General features: G+C 36.4%; 1 long non-coding RNA gene and 1 pseudogene across 4 annotated transcripts in view; one reads left to right on the plus strand and one right to left on the minus strand.

Moving 5' to 3' along the window:
* LOC139362600 (uncharacterized) overlaps positions 1–17,734 on the plus strand; it is a 391,421-nt gene that overhangs the window by 112,169 nt on the left and 261,518 nt on the right. The window lies entirely within an intron of this gene.
* LOC105472955 (eukaryotic initiation factor 4A-I-like) lies at positions 8,767–9,421 on the minus strand (annotated as a pseudogene).

The raw sequence follows: 17,734 nt of genomic DNA on the forward strand, positions 1-17,734 counted from the left end.
GAAGGGGGCTCTAGGCTACCTAGTAGAAAAATTATGTAATATAATCAACTTACTTGAACTCTGTTGAGTTTGAAATAGGTAACTTCATATTGATACCTATGTGCAACACTCAGCTTTATGTGTGCTGGCAAAAAGAAAGTGGGTATAACTGGTTTGGGGTTTTGCCAGAGTTTTTGGAAGAGGAGAATTCAGAAAGATCAAATATTCTCCAAGTAATTAAAGATTGGATCATGAAATCTAAGCTTGATGGGATGAAAAATAAGGAGAAAAGAATAGTGGGTAAAGAAAAAGTAGAGAGATCCAATGAGATATAAGTTCAAGGGAAGTGGAGAAAGAGTTCCAGTGGAAGAACAGTAACAGAGTAACTTGAAAACAGGAAAATTGTAGTTTAAAATGGAATGTATTTGTCTGGAACTTCTGACGCTATCTTGGATGGGTGATGAAATTTTGAATGATGAGAGAGGAAAAGACAAATGTGTAGAGAAGAAGAGCAGACATGAGAGCCTTGAGTGAGACTCTTAGAACTTCCTACAATGTCTTTGTAATTGGACTCATGTGTCATCTCCTCTATGAAACTGCAGGTCGCTTAATGTCCAGGCCTGTAACTTCCTCTCCCCTCAACCAACAGAAGAGCCCACTAGCATGCTGTCATGTGTAAAACAAGGACCCTATAATTAAATCTTGTATCAATAAATGAATGTGGTGATTTGTCTAAAAGTCATAAAATTACTCAATAACAACCACAGAGCAAGTAGTTCCAAAATGATATCATTCCCAGGATTTTATAGAACATCATTGATTATCTCACAGCCAGAAAAATTCCAAATCTTTTCATTGCTTGCTATCTTCTTGAATTGCCTACTAAATCCCACTGATAAGGTCCTCATAGAGAAGTAATTCTACAGTAGTGTGATAACCAGGCATTAAAGTCTTAAGAAAAAAAAAAGATTTCCTATAGCTATATACAAAATTTTAGAAATAAAGCAGTAGAAAGCATTAGCACAGGCCTAGGACAACTCTAAGCATGAAAGAAAACCTTATATTTTCATTTTCATTTTTATTTTCATAGCGAGTAACAGAAGGGCACCTCTTCTCCTTGGGAATCAGCTTCAAAGGGTGAACAATACTGTCTTTACTTAACAAATAGCCTTTTTAAAAAACAACCTTGAGAGTATCATGCAAACTGACTTTTTAATGGTTTTGGGCAACATGTTTACGTTTTAAACTTTTGAGTTTGCATTTTTCTTTTTTTTCAAAGCTCAATCTGTCAACTGGTTGGAATTTGTAATTTATGGCTCTGTAGCAATCCAAAGTTCCTTATCCTTAAGTGATCCCATTCCCATGGAAGTTTATGTTACAGAGTTTAAAAAAAATCTTAAAAGTAAAGATAATATTTTGGAATCATTATGTGATGTTTCTAAATATGTTCTTCTCTGTCGATATCCCTGTAATTTTTGAAAGATCTTTGATACTACACAACGAAGAAAAAAAATCTTAATCAATGAAATGTCAAGTCCTTAAAATATCTCCCATAATACTTCCTTTCTGAGTATTTTATTTTTAGCTTCAAATGTGCATTTTTCCTCTTAAGTTAATTTCTCTAATCTTTATTGATTCCCTACTATATACCAGTTACTTCACATAACATTAATAATTAAAAAGAAAAATAGTATCAGTAACAGTCTATAACTTGAAGTGTTTATGGTCAGTTGTAGTGAAAACAAACATCAAAACTGATAATACAAAGTTTAGGACACACTGTTGTGACTATCAGCCAAAAGTCTGGTGAGGTTGAAGATATAATAACATATAGAAGAATACACTGATCATCATTCAGCTTGTTTTATTTGAGTAAGCTAAACTGCTTTACTTTTGTCCAATGCAGAATTTTTTAACATTGCATTTATTTGCTTAACACAAAAGAGTTACTCTATACAAGTTTTGTAGTCCATGATTTCTTCTTGAAATCTTTCAGGATTAAATCAAAATATGGCTTCAGAGTTACAATGGTAACTTAAAAGCATAGAAGCCAAATATTTACCAGAACTATAAAACTGTAAAACTAAAGTGTATAACACTTCAGTTTAAAACTATTCACGTTTTTTCTAGCTTGAAAGTGCTAGAAATACATCAAAATTGGCATTTATTAATTGAGAAGTTCATTTTATGTTAGTGACATTTCTCCAGGTTAACGTATTTATTTGCAAGAAAATGTGGGTGCTTTATAGGAAAAAGTTTGCTAATTTAGGTGAACTATTTTTTTCTTATTTTGTTTCTAAGATTTTGAGAATAAGAGAAAAATCTCATATTGTTTCTCATTGGTATAAGTGTGCCCCATGGAGCATTGACTCATTCACATTTCACATCGAGGATGTGTCATTTGGTCAGCCTGGGAAGCCAGAAGAAGCAGATAACCTTTATATGGTCCAGTGTGACCATGTGAAGGTGAGTCTTTCCTTGTCAGCCAGTGCGTTGCATGTGGCTGCCAAACTTCTACTGGTGGTAGAGCAGGGAGAGTAGTCTGTACCTGGGAAGTCCCTGAGTTATCGTTATGTCTGTCCCTTAGAAAATAGGCAAGGGCCAAGATCTAAGACAGGATAAATACATAAGCTCGTAGGTCTGGGAGGATTTTATATGATGCACAACTAGGTCTACAACACTGTCATTTTTTATTGTTTTTAAAAAACCTTGATATCCTTTTTCACATGGAGTTAGTGGTTTTGTTCTTCAGCTACTTGCACTGAGGCTATAAACTTGTTCAGACTTTACTTTCTGTCTCACAAAACCAGCTATATTGATCATGGTGGCAACTGCTGTAAACTACAACCCCCTAGATGTCAGTGGAGAGTAAAATTTATTCTTGCTCCATCAAGTTCAGTGCAGATATAGTCAGCCTTCAGCGGTGCTCTTCCCTGTGGTGAGCCAAAGCTCCAAGCTCCTCTTAGATAGTATCTTCCACTGTCGCTAAGTATTTCAGAGTCACCTGGAGTCCTGGAGTCTTCTACAAATCCTCTGCATTTGGACATCGAACAAGAGAAGAAGGATCTTTAATGAAATAACTTACATTTTTTCTACCAACATCCCATCAGCCCAAACTACTCTCTCCCCACTCTTCCAACACTCTGGAATATAAAACAGATTTAATGAGTAACCCCACCACTCTATTAGGTGCACGTTGAACTTAGTTCTTTCAAAGGGAAACGGGAATGGGACTGTAGCCACCTCAAGAAAGGATACTGGCAAAAGAGACATTTGGCATTCCTATTTTATTGCCACAATATGCTGAATTTTGTCTATATTAAGAAAAAGTCATGCTGTATATCTATCAAGGTATATTGTGCTTGGAGATATGTAATACTCTTTGGAAGATTTTACCCTTCTTCACTATTAAGGGAATGGGATTTTCCAGTCATTGTAAACTGATATTTTGTGATGTTTAATATGATCCCATAAAAATAATGTCAAGGGAAACAATAGCTGTAAGAAATTTATCAAATGCCTCATCTTAGCTCATTCTTCAAAAGGCATATTAGTCGAGCTGGACTTCCATGAAGGTAATAAAAGTGGTAAATATCCAACTAACATTTTGTAAGCTGAGTAAAAATTTCTCCAAAAGTAAAATACAGGTCATTGTGTGGTAAAAGAAAATACTCATGCTAGCAGAGTACTTAATATAGTAGTTTTATATGGAAAACATGATGTCTTTACTAGGTGTAGTTAGTGCTTAGCACATCATGTTATGAATGCATGTCTGCTAAACAGTGAGTTTCTGGCTTTCTATAAATATCTGATTTTGCTTATATGACCTGAATATTAATGGCCAACTTTCCTATAGAATGAAAATGATTAATGAGACCCTTGACTAAGCTGGGGACCTAAATATTTAAGGCCACTTTTGTAATGTTCACTTAGCTCTGATGTCAATTACTATATTTCCAAAAGGGGACTCACCAATTGCTAATTACATCAATATTCATATAATCCGATGACAAATACTCAGGTTTTATGAAAGATGGCATCTTCCAAAATGGCCTGTCCTTTATGCTCTTGTTCATGTGATCTTGATTCTCCTTCCATTGCCCACGGTGATGTGCTGCCATCCCCAACCCCACCTGTGGCAGCAGAGTAGATTTTTGTGACTACTTCAACCAATAGAGTAAGCTAAAATGACGCCATGACATTTCCACGGTCTGGTTATAAAAAATGCTAGCCATATTCACTTTGTTCTCTGAGGATGTTTGCTGTCAGCCATCACACTAGAAAGAAGTCCAAATCTTTCTCTCCAGAAACACTCCCTCTAGATGTCAGTGGAGAGTAAAATTTATCCTTACTCCATCAAGTTCGATGCAGATATTCAGCCTTCAGAGGTGTTCTTCCCAGTCATGAGCCAGGGGTGCAGGTCCCTCTAAATAAACTTCTAAGTAAAAATACTTCTAAATAAACTAACACATTTTGCCCATTTTTAAATTGGGGTTTTAGAAATGCTATTACTGAGTTTACAACTATTATTAAGACATGAATTAGACAAGAAGAGGCCACTGTGGGAGTTCTAATCCACACCTTGGTTTAGGTTTCAGCCAAAAACCTGCGTCAACAACCACACATGTGAGCAAAGATACCTTCTGAAGATTCCAGCCTCCAGCCAGCAAGCCTTTCCAAGTATAACCCTAGGTATTATGGAGCAGAAGCAAGCCATGCTGAACCTCAGAATCCATGACAGTCGTTTACTAGAATCCAATACTAGTAAAATAGTATTTTTTTGAAATACTAGATTTGAGATAATTTGTAATGTAGCCATAGTAACTGAAACATTCTTTATTCAAACATAACTAGATCCCAACTTTCCATTAAACTTTTTCATTAGTGTTTTTCCTAACTTGAACACTATTTATATACATACTTTATCCAATTGTTCCAGTTGACTTGACTTCCACCAACGATATAGCACAGAAAAATTCTCCTATAAAAATTATAAACATACATTCAGTCTTCAGTTTGACCCTGGTTTTCTTTCTGAATATTTTTGACTTAACTGCTTTTACGTGTTTGATTATACAATACACTAGATTATGTAAGAGTAAAGTTATTACTGATAATTTTTAAACTAATAGGTTCAGTTCAGGGTCATAGCACTAATAGTCTCAGGGCATAGCATAGGATTTACACATGATAAATGGTCAATAAACATTGCATGAATAAAATGCATGCACAGACACTTTTAATCTGTTTTGAAAATTTAGTTAGAATACTGTAAAAAAAACTATATAATATTCACTGTTATTTCTAAATGCAGATTTGAGATTTAGATTATTTGTGCTTTTATAGTCTTATTCATTTGACCATTTAAATATTTGACTAAGAAACTGAATAAATTTATATTACTGTCTCATCCTATATTATAAAAACTGTAACTTATTATTATTGTAACTTACTATTCACTTATTAAAACTGTTTCTCTCATTTCAATAATGGCGATGATGATAACAATGGCAGCTAGTGTTTCTTGGACACTTACTTGTGCCAGAAATTGTCCTAAGTTCTTCTTGTGCTACTAAATAAATTACTTGTATTGGGATATAATTTACTCATAGACAAATTTATTCCTTTTGGTTGTACAGTTCTATGCATTGTGATAAATGCATGTAATCAAGAAATGGTCATTACATTTAAGACATAGAACATTTCCATCATCTAAAAATTTCCCTTATGCAAGTTTGTGGTCAGTTCTTTCTCCCATATCCAGCCCTTAACAAACAACGGTCTATTTTCTGTCCATATAGTTTTGCCTTTTCCAAAATGTCATATGAGTGAAATCATACTGTATGTACTACCATTTGCTTGCTTCTGGTTTATTTCAATTAGTCTAATACATTTGTGAATCATTAATGTTGTTGCATTGCTGCTTTTTATTCCATTGTATAGATGTACCATAATTTGTATAAATCTTTTCCTTATTGATGGACATTTGGCTTTCATTTGGGTAATTAGGAGCAAAACTGGTATAAGCATGGGTATATAGATATTTATACAAACATATGCTTTCAATTCTCTTTTACATCTACCTAGGAGTGGGATTGCTGTGTTGTATGCTGAATGGACGTTTAATTTTATGAGAAAGCGCCAAAATATTTTCAAAAGTAGCTGTGTCATTTTCAAAATTGGCTGTGTTATTTTGCATTACCACTAGCATTGTGTGAGATTTCCGATTGATCTGCATGCTCACCGCAACTCGATACTGCCAGTTTTGTTTTAAAGCCATTCTAACAGATGTTTGCTACCTCATTGTAGTCTTAATTTGCATTCCCTAAATTAAAATGATGTATGGTATCATATCATATGTTAATGTGCGTCCACATATTTCCTTGGATAAAGCTTTATATTTTGCCCATTTTTAATTTTTTTATTGAGTTGTGAAATTTTTAAACATATTTTTAATAACAGACTTTCATTATATATGTTTTGAAATATTTTTTCCAAGACTGTGACTTTTTCTTTGATTTTTTAACAGTGTCATTCAAAGAGCAAATTGTTCTTGTTTTTTTTTTAAATTAATTTTGTTGGATGCCAATATATTTAATTTTCCTTTTATGATCCATGTTGCTGGATATTGAGTCTAAGCTTAATCCAAGGTTGTCTCCTGGGTTTTTTTTTCTGGACATTTCCTTGGAGATGTTTTACAATTTCTACATGTGGTGCAAGGTGGGATTCACGTTTATTTTTTGTATATAGATATACAATTTTTGCCGCATCGTGAAAAACCATGTTGAATTATTTCATCTACATAATTCTAGATTTTATAATCCTAAAATATGAGATTAACTAAATAACCCAGAAGTACTCATTGTACACCTTGAATATATACAATTTTTTTTTTTTTTTTTTGACACAGTGTCTCCATCTGTCCCCAGACTGGAGTGCAGTGGCAAGATCTTGGCTCACTGAAACCTCCGTCTCCCGTGTTCAAGCCATCCTCCTGCCTCGGCCTCCCAAGTAGCTGGGATTACAGGCGCGTGCCACCATGCCCAGCTAATTTTTGTATTTTTGGTAGAGACGGGTTTCACCATGTTGGCCAGGGTGGTCTCAATCTCCTGACTTCGTGACCCACCCGCCTCCGCCTCTCAAAAGTTTTGGATTACAGGCGTGAGCCCCGGCCAAATATATACAATTTTTTATTTGTCAATGCTACCTTGATACAGCTGAAAAAAGGAAAAGCCCATTTATTTGCTCCATCGGCTGACAGTTGTTGGCACGTCGTGGAATATAGTATGTGATAAGACCAATAGACTTTGTGGTTGTATTCTCCTTCTTTTATGTTAATTTGTGTAAAATGATTGCCTTTATCTGAAGAGATTGTAAGCAGAATCCTGTGTGATGGCTCAAATATTTAGTAAACTTTGTGGTGGTATAACTGGCTTAGGTCTTGAGGTTGGGAAAAGGAAGCCAATAACTAAAATATGTGCCAGTTATAATCGAGGTGAATCATGTCCCTTTTAGAGCAGAAGTTCAAGGGTAGCAACTTGCTACTAAATGCCTGGTGGGTTATTTTAAGGTGCCATATTAGAGACTGACAGTTGATCTCAGTTGCTAAGGCATTGGGCATTTTACTAGAGAAGTAGCCAGATCAACCTTATCGAGTGGGATTCCATGCTGTCAGGCCCTGCCTGGCTCCAGCTCTACTACCAAGACTACTCTGTGCTTGAGTCTATGCTGCAGCAAAAGGGTGTCTGAGCATAGATGTGATGCTGGCTGATGTCAATAAGCTGCTGTTAAATCTGCACTGTTAGTGCCTCTTCTTTGTGAATGTTCTTTGGTAGGCATTAAAATGTCATACATAGATCTTTATACTTTGTTCCCATTACTCTAAGTTCATCTGCATGTCCCAGTTCTTCCTATCTTTTTTCCTTCAAGGCTCTATCAAACCAATCAAACCATTAGCTTCTGTAAATGTATCTGTACATACTCCTACCATGGACTTTCTATTTCCATGCAAAGTGGATGACGAGTTATATCACCCTAAGATCGGTAAATGTATAATCACCAGTCATTTTGCAACATCTATGAGTGGCGCTGTTGTACAGTAACTGATTTTCAGTTTGAACTCACTTACAAAGGTGAGGCCCTTGGGAAACAAACTCAGCCTTTTTCCTCCTCTGTCACGTGGCCATAAGAAATTTCCCCCACACCAAAAGAGAGATGCTAGGTGCAACAAGGAAGAATGAAATGGTCTGGGCGACCCGCTGTGTAGATTAATTTCACCCTCTGAGATTCTTCGTGCCCGATCCCATATATATTGCTTTCTTCTTAAAATGCATTACTGCTAGGCCTTCTTGACCTTGGAGCTTGTGAAAATAACATGTATACAGTGCAAGATGGGCAGTTCTGGTCACACGGTCACTTGATGTGCCAGGTTCAGCTGCTCAGTCTCTACCAGAGCCCTTTTACATGCTGGGAGATGCTTTCTGAATGCAGATACAGATAGTATGACTTAGATACAGAATCCCAGGGTTCTCTCTTGTTGTTCTGAGACTAAGGCTTGTCACAAATGTAAGGGAAGAAAAATAATTTTTCTTCTACCCTCATAAATTCTTAGTTAAAAAGGACCACTGTAACAAAGAGCAGATTAACAAAAGGAAAACAAACAGAAGTTCATTAACATGTATATTTCATATAGATGTGTGAGACACCAGGGAATGTGTAGTTTTCAAAAAGGCGGCTTTGAATTTCTATTTGCATATCCAGCATCTTAAAAAATAAAACAGTAAATTTTTAGATAAGTACTAAGACAAAAGAAAAGGACTTTGAGACTCTAGAAGCAGCAACCTGTGGAAGGCAAATAAACAGCGGATAAAAGCTAATTATCACATGTCGTTCCTGTTGGTCCGTATCTCCATGCACAGCAGAGACAGTGAAATCGCAAGCATGCATCTTCTCAGTGAGTCAGTCCACCTCCCTTCGGGTGTTGATGAAGATGACTGCCTGGGTGATGGTCAGGGTTTCATACAAGTCACATAATATGTCCAGCTTCCATTCCTCTCGTTCCACATTGATGTAGAATTGGTGGATACTCTCTTGGGTCAACTATTCCTTCTTGACAAGAATCCAAATGGGGTCCCTCATGAACTTCTTGGTCACCTCAAGCACATAAGAAGGCATTGTAGCTGACGGCAAAACTACCTTGATATTGCTGTTAAACTTTTGGAGTTTGTCAATAGATCTAGTCCCTGAATCCATGGCTTAACATTTCAACAGCTTTGTCTAGTACAAACATTTTGATGTATTTGGGAGACAGGTATCTCTGGTTAACCATATCAAACATGTGTGCAGGGGTATGCACGATGACATGGAGAGCTTCCATCTGCAATTTCATTACCTCGGTATGCACATTGGTGCCCCCAATACAGTCTTGACAGGAGGTACTCATGTAGTCTCCAGGTGTTATGACCACCTTCTGTATCTGCTGAGCCAATTCTCTACTGGGTGCTAGGACCAAGGCCTGGGTGGCTGTTAGATCTAATTCAATCTGCTACAGAATCAATGTGGCAGATGTGGCCATTTCCCCAGTCCCAGATTGGACTTCAGTGATCACATCACAACCCTTGACACAAGATAGAATGGCTCGCTGCTGGATGGGAGAGGACTTCTCAAAACCATAGGCATAGATGCCATGGAGGAGAAACTCCTAGAGGTTCATGTCAACAAAGCTGTCAACAATCTCATTCCAGTTACTCTCAATGATGCCTTTGGGCTCCATTCCATCAGGGCCATCGTCTCAGGATTGAGAATTCTGACTCACACCTGTAATCCCAGCACTTTCAGAGGCCTAGGCAGGTGGATCACTTGAGGTCAGGAGCTCAAGACCAGCCTGGCCAACATGCTGAAAACCTGTCTCTACTAAAAATGCAAAAATTAGCTCAGCTTGGTGACACTTGCCTGTAGTCTCAGCTACTCAGGAGGCTGAGGCAGGAGAATCGCTTGAACATTTAAACCTGAGAGGTGGAGGTAGCAATGAGCTGAGATCATGCCACTACACTCCAGCCTAGGTGACAGAGTGACAGAGTGAGATTCTGTCTCAAAAAAAAAAGGCTAATTAGTAAACCATGTTAGTGTAGATTCTTCTGGTACCACATACAAGCCAGTAAAGGTCTAAAGTTGTCTTTAATGAACTTTACCTCTGTTCTCCCTGGTAGAAGAGTGACATTATACCTTTTGTCTTTATGAATCTATGTCCTACTTTTATGCATGTAGAAAAGGGCAGAAATCTTTCCTGCAACTACTTCTTCATTGCCTTTAGCTCAACAATCCTTCATATTCTGGAGTAGCGTATTCTGATCTCCCACACCACAAAAGATACCTCAAATGCATGACTCTATAGGTATTATGGCTCAGGTGGCATGGCTGCTTTCATTGTAACCTGAACCTGATAGGGATTCATTCCTTCTCCAGGCCCCATTTATAGCTGGGAGACTTGCATGTTACTCAGGAAATGGGTTGGAATTATTTTCTTAAGTGTGGAATATGTTGCCTCCAGAGACCAGGGAGGCCTACCAGTCACACGCAGGAATCAAAAGAATGCATGCACCATGCTTCATGACCTTGAGATTATAGTCTATTCATGTTTTCCAGGATCCCTCGAGATTGCATAGAAGAATTTTTCCAGGATTCCTTTAGATTTTATAGAAGACAAATTGGTGACATGGATGCATTGAGAAAAAACATACCTACATCATTTAAGTTCTTTAAGAGTCTTTCTTTAAGACTGACAGTAATACATGTTGCTCTCCTTAAGATGTAATACTGCTTTTTATTCACTCTCTTGGTGAGGCAGGAATAGTTGGGCAGTTTCAAGGCTTCCACTTGAGTGTCCTCACTGTGCTAGGTCTTACCTTACAGGAGAAGTAAGATTGATGATCATGCCAAAGGCCAATATGATCATTTCAATTAAACATGCTTGGACCTAAAGAAATAGCCCTCAAGGGTGTCCATTTACCCAATGAATTTACTGTGACTTACAAATGGGCCAGCACTTTATCATTTCTCCTGGAATGGGAGAGTGTGATGAAATTTCAGGACCCTAGAATCAAGGTCAAAGTCCTCTGTATCAGTGATTAAAAGAGTTTTTCTTAAAATTGGCCAGACAGCAAATATATTAGGATTTGAGAGACAGAGTTTTTGCATCTCAAGTATTCAACTCTACGGTTGTAATGTGACAGCAACCATAGATAATGTGTAAGCAAGTGGATATGGCTGAGCTCCCAGTGCAGGGGCATTAGCTGGCCTTCATGTGGGAAGAGTGTAGCTTTTCTGCAGGCCCAGAGTGTTCGGAAAAATCTGGGGACTCACAGTTTTCAAGGCATTGGCCCTTATATCCCCATATCAACTTGTAAAGTCTTCCTCCTCTTGAATAAGGACACTGACATGACTTCACAGACTTGCTGATTTTGAGAATTCAACCTTTCTTTTATTTGTATTTTATTTTATATTTGAGAAAGAGTCTCACTGCATCACCCAGGCTGGAGTACAATGGCATGTTATCCGTTCACTTCAACCTCCACCTCCCAGGTTCAAGCAATTCTTGTGCCTCAGCCTTCTGAGTAGCTGAAATGACAGGCACACACCACTGCACCTGGATACAACCTTCCTTTTAGCTCTGCTATTCTTATAATGAAATTGTGGGCTTTATCTTCAACTATTTCTGCCTTATGGCTATAGGAAATGAGGATCTCTTTATGTGCTGCTAAAATGCCTTATGACTCTCACACTTAGCTATAAATGAATGAATTAATCACATTCAGCTTTTGTTTTCATTTTCTAAAATATTGCGTGTCCAGCAAAAATCAATCCATTTTATGAGCCTTATAGTTATTACCTTCCGTGAACTCTGAAATCATGCTGCACTCATTCATGCACTTCCTTCCATCAATGAAAGTTTAACAATTGCACTAGTACTTCCTACTGGGAGCTGTCTGTGCTCCACCTATCAGCCATCTGGCCAATTATACAGATGCGAATTTCTCTTTATAGTCTCTTTTTTAAGTCTACTCTTGGCATCTAAGTTTGTCTTCCTGTGTTCTAGAAATCATATGCAAAAATAGAGATTTGCATTTACTTGGTATATATAAGGGAGTGCTCTCAAGAACAACACCTGGAAGGAAGTGGAAGGAGTAGGATTAGTCAGAGTTGAACTGTGTGTGATGCTCCTGCAGCAGAAGCCTTGGTCAGTCCATGAGGAATTCTGAACCTTGCGATGACCCTTCAGATATGTCCTTTTGTACTTCTGAATTGAGCAGTCAATGAATATGTGCTTTCTCCAGCATTAGGGGAAGCAAGGTTGCCTGCTACTAAGTTTCTCATTCTCTGTCATGCTAGTATGAACTTTTGTACATGGCATTGGCACTAGTAAGGTTTTAAAAGAATAGGCAGAATTAGATGAGACTTAACTTGAAATTGGGCTAGCAACACATCTGCTGCATTCTATAGGACAGAACAAGTCACAAGGCCAGTACATTTTTGAGAACTGGGTCAAGACTCCACCACACACTTGCAGATGTGAGAGGTTGCATTATGAAAACTCACATTCAAAGGGTATGTGTACCACAAAGGAAGTAATTGGAGAAACTTTTATAATTAATCCACTATGTATAGAACTAAGATTTCAACTAATTATTATTTTTTCTCCCTATACATTTCATAGCTTGTTCAATCTCTAAATTTTAGGATTTTGAAATAAAACTCCTTACTAATATTTGGGGCTTCCTATTTTTTTCTCCCTTTCTCAAAACCAAACCAAAACATTCAAGGCTGTTCAAAGAAAAATATAATACATCTTTGCAAGATTGAATAGTTGAGCCAATAATACAAGACTCACTTTTCATTTTCCTTGTTAAATGTATTTTACTTGATTGCCAACCACCAAAATAAACACTGGCACAACTGCAGGATTTTGAATTCTTTCAAATAGGAACTGGAAGTAGCAGAAATAGAATTGAGGGAATGCAAGGTCAGCACGTGATTTGTGCTTATAAAGCTGCTCTGACTACTGTCCCCACTGATTTATACTTGTCACATACTGAGGGCTCAGTTGTGGCGCCAACTTTCTTTCATTATTATCTTTATTTTAAAGTGATTTGTGTGGCGGATTTAAAAAATGCATTGCAGGAAGTCCAAAATTCTAAGTAATCTTAGTGTAATTTTGGAAACAAATATGAAGAATAGAGCAAGAAAAAGTTTGGCACTTGACTTCTAAGTATGCGAGATAAGATAATCTAAACAAAAAATATATCTAATGTGCTTATGAAATAGTATATGTGGCAGGAATATATATATTACTACTTTTTCCTTATACACAGATATCATTAGGTAGAATATATCCAAGATCATCGATGGCCACAAGGCTAGGCTGAGTATGGTGATTATTATGTTTGTATTCTCTATTTATGTCTTATTCTTCAGTTTACTTAATAAAGCTCAGAACTTTTAAATTGTTGCTAATAGCAGTCCAATTTTTTGACATTGAAATCTCTCAGCTTTATAGCTTTATAAAACTTTATAGGCTTATCTCTGTAAATGGCAGCTGTTTCACATTCTTGGAATTTCAACTTATGAAGGTCAATGTTAAGAACCAATTCCAACTGTCTGAAAGTACTCAATCTATGTTAGAATAAGAGAGATCTGAAAAATAGTTGACAGGTTAATTGTCTAGATTTCATTGTAGAAATCAGTCTACAAAAGTCCTATTGCTGACATGGCAGCTTCATTATTATTTGTGTTTGTGAGGTTTTTACTCATTTATGTAGAGGAAGATGATGTTTAAGGACAGTAGCTGTCTCCATGTGCTTTTTGTTGGAGCTGGGTATTTCTTATCAGTGTGAGGTTGATTGTGAAGACATATTTGAGAGAGAAAGCACAGGAAAACAAGCTCTTGACTGCCTTATCTTTCAGTGAGATCATGCCTCATAGAATATGTTGAGTCATTTCAACATCTTTAAGGGTTACCATTTGAGTGGTGATTCTAAGCGTTGACTTGAGGTCAACTGGCTATAGGGGTAAAAAAAGTTTCATAAAGCAATATATGTAATAGTTTAGATAAATTATTAAGTGATGATGGACACAGAGTTCTATAGTTCCGAGTTTATCATAAAATATTCTAATAGGAAAAGTCTTCCCATTATCTGTGATGTTACCCAGGTCCATACCTCATGAGAATAATAATATTTTTTATTGTATAGAAATTTTGTTATTCAACACTATTTTTATCTTTCTTATCACTTTTGTTTCACACAACAACCCAGTGAGATAGTTAAAGGGAATTTCCTCATCTTTTATAGATGAAGAAAGTAGAGGTGTGGACTTTCAAAATACCCTCCATACCTGACATTCTTGAACTGGTAAGATTCTATCACAATTATATTGGCCCAAAAAAGGACGATGTGTTATTCCATACAAGGGGAGACAGAAAAGAAAGAAATAAATGCATAAATAAGATATTTTTAAGTAGTGGTACATATTATGATAAAAATGAAAGAGGGTGATTTAACCAAAAAGTAATCATTGGGCACCTCCAAACTATGTAAATAAAGCTGGCTATAGGAGGGACTTAAATTTAAACTGATATTTTAATTTTATCATGAAATTATCCACGTGGAGATAACAAGAGAAATCAACCACTGCAAAACCGACCTGATACACTCAATAACCTGGAAAAAGGTCAATGTGGCTGCAGTGAGCAAAGTAAAAGTGATATAATGTGTAATCAGAGAGGCAGGTAGGGGCCAGATCCTTTTGAGGCTGGTCATCGTAAGAAGTGTGTATTGTGAGTGAAATAGAAAGCTATTGAAGGTTCTAAGCAAGGAGACATCATTATCTATTTTGAATTTTTGGAAAATCATGCTATTTGGATTTTGGAGCAGGAAGTCCAGTAAGGATCTATGCATAAACAAAACAGAGACCCAGACTTGTGCTACAGTAATGACAGTGGGGAGTAGTGAACTGTTAGCATATATATTGTAGTAAAGGTGCCCGCAGATTTGCCTACAGATTAAAAGTGAGAATGAAGAGAAAAAAGGAATGAGGATTAATGACATCTAAGCATTTGGATAAATAACTAGGCAGATGATGATAACATTTATCAAGACAGGGGGAAATGGCTGAGGAGGTGACAAGGTCAAGTTGATATGCTTATTAGAATTAAGTCAAAGTGCCACATAAGTAGGTGATGTACATTTCTGAAGTTCAGGCAAGAGGTTGTTATTAATGAGGGTCTCATTGGTGGATTGCATTTAAGACATGAGACATGAGATAAATGAGACTAGCCAGAGAAAGAGAGTACAGACAGAGAAGAGACACTGGGACACTGAGCCCCTCAGAATTTAGAGTTCCTACTGGAATGCTTTTAGAGATAAAATTACTACTGCTCTAATGTTTTCAACTTTTATTAATGGCTGTAATCCTAACAACTTATAGTAAAGTTATTTCATACTCCATGTATATAAAATCCAAATTATTAACTTTTTAATATCTTGTATTAGATGCCTTGTTCTTATCCTTCAGTTTTCACCTGTATTTATTTATTTTTCCTGGCAAAGGAATTTCTTCTTGGCCATGAATGGCAAGGCAGAATGAAAAATAGTGGTATTTATAATAAGATGGTGCTTGGCACCAAACATTCTTTTATTCATGACATAATTCACTGACTACATTTTTCCTGATAGAGAAAATACCAAAAACCAAATACTGCTTCAAAGTATGTAAAAATATTCTTTCTCTTATGATCCAACAAGAAATAATTGTTTGATAAAATGAAATAACGTTTATGTAAAGACCATTAGGATGATTATAGTTACTAGGATAAATAATTTTGTAAATATATTTCAAATGCTTCCACTGTGTAGAGTAATTGAAACTTTTTATTGCAGGTTTAGAAGATTCCATTCTTTAAAAAAGAACAGTTTCACACACACCCAGAACCACAACAATAACAACACCACCACATGCACACAGCACAAACATTTCACAAAAAAATAAAAACAAAAAAGAAGTAACTAAGGGACAGTTGTGGTGGCTCATGCCTGTAATTCCAGCACTTTGGGGAGGCAATGTGGGAGGATTGACTGAGCCCAGGTGTTCAAGACCAGTCTGGGCAACACAGTGAGACTCTGTCTCTATTAAAAATAATAATAATGATAAAATGAAAAAGAGGTAACTAAGCTTTTGACCAAAGGGGCTTGAGAGGTCACATAATGCAAATGACTGAAATTATTCTTGTTAATTAGTATGTGAAAACCATCAGTAAATGGATTAGGTTAGACCTAGAAAACGTCTTTAAATGGGAAATGTAGCTCTGTACAAAATCCTTGTAATACTTTGCTAATTTCAAAACTAAGAAGTCTTTTGAGCTGCACATGGGACATATTTGGGTTAAACTGATTCAATTACAGTTCTCTTTGAAGACCAAGAGGCATATAATATAGCAAAAGAGTGAGGAAGTAGAAGTCAAAAATTATCAAAGTAATTGCATCTGCATTAACATTAGCCTGGGACCTGAATTCAGAAACTTTGGGACCCATAAAAGCCCCATAAGGAGCATACTTAATACTAAAGTAATATATACTGTATTTTAAGTGGAAGTGATTGTTTTTATAGCTCTGCCCTATCAAGGACGTCTTTTCTCACCTTTTCTTACCCACATAGCTAGTTCTTAAGCTTTCTCCACGTTCTGATGAAAAAGAACTCCGTAAATTCAGCTCCATAGAGGCTGTAAGACAGTGTGATTTTGTAGGGGGGACACTGTGGCTCGGCATTTATAGTCTTTGGAAAAGTCTCTCTACTATGCCAATGCTGCTAATGGCCATGTTTCAGGTCATAATTTATTGTGCAAAGGCCAGACAGAAACTCACGGGAGGTCTCTTTTGCCTCAATGTTAATTTCTAACAAATGCAATACACTTTTCAAATTTTGAAGGAGGCAAACAAAATTCTGTTTCTTTGTATCTCTCCCACCGCAAAATTTCAAAGTTGACTTGAAGTCATACAAGGTTAGTAATTTTCTGAGTGTTTATTTTTTTTCCTATTTTCTGAAGCATTCGCTATACAGTGAAACTACTTCCAAGGAACAGGATGTTCTCCACAGCTCAAGAACTGCTCTAGCTAAGCAAATACTCATATAATCAATTACCATTTTAAAATGTCTCAGAAAACATTATTTGAAGTAATCCTTCCTCAAATCCTATTTGAAACTGGATTCATATAATGGATAAGTGGGTAAACATTTTGTGGAATTAAATGAATGAAGGGGAAAATGAATTTTGTCACGTATAAAGTTGTTATCTTTCAAGGAATGCCTAAGTGTTACTTCTTCTCAAAATTCTGGGAAAACCAGATGGAGTATTGTTAACCAAGTAATTCCTAACTCATGGCTTGGAAGTCGGTGAGGGTTTATGAGAATTAACGTTAAGTGAAGAAAGCCACTGAAACAGTCCAGCAGATACAAAAATGTGCTTTTTAGTCACCAAATTGTACATGTTTTTATTTATCCAATCTTTCCATTTCTCTTTACCTAATATTTTGCCTACTCTTCTTCATCAAAAGGACCATGTGTTACAACAATTTTGAAATCTATTAAGCAACTCACTAGTCATTCAGTGATTTGTTTTTGAATGAAGGATTAATATAATTATAAATGGAGTACAACTTTCAGTGTTATATGCAACATATTCATATTATCGATAAAAATAATCCAA

The sequence above is a fragment of the Macaca nemestrina genome, chromosome 4 (assembly GCF_043159975.1).
Source record: "Macaca nemestrina isolate mMacNem1 chromosome 4, mMacNem.hap1, whole genome shotgun sequence".
In the NCBI taxonomy this organism is placed as follows: Eukaryota; Metazoa; Chordata; class Mammalia; order Primates; family Cercopithecidae; genus Macaca; species Macaca nemestrina.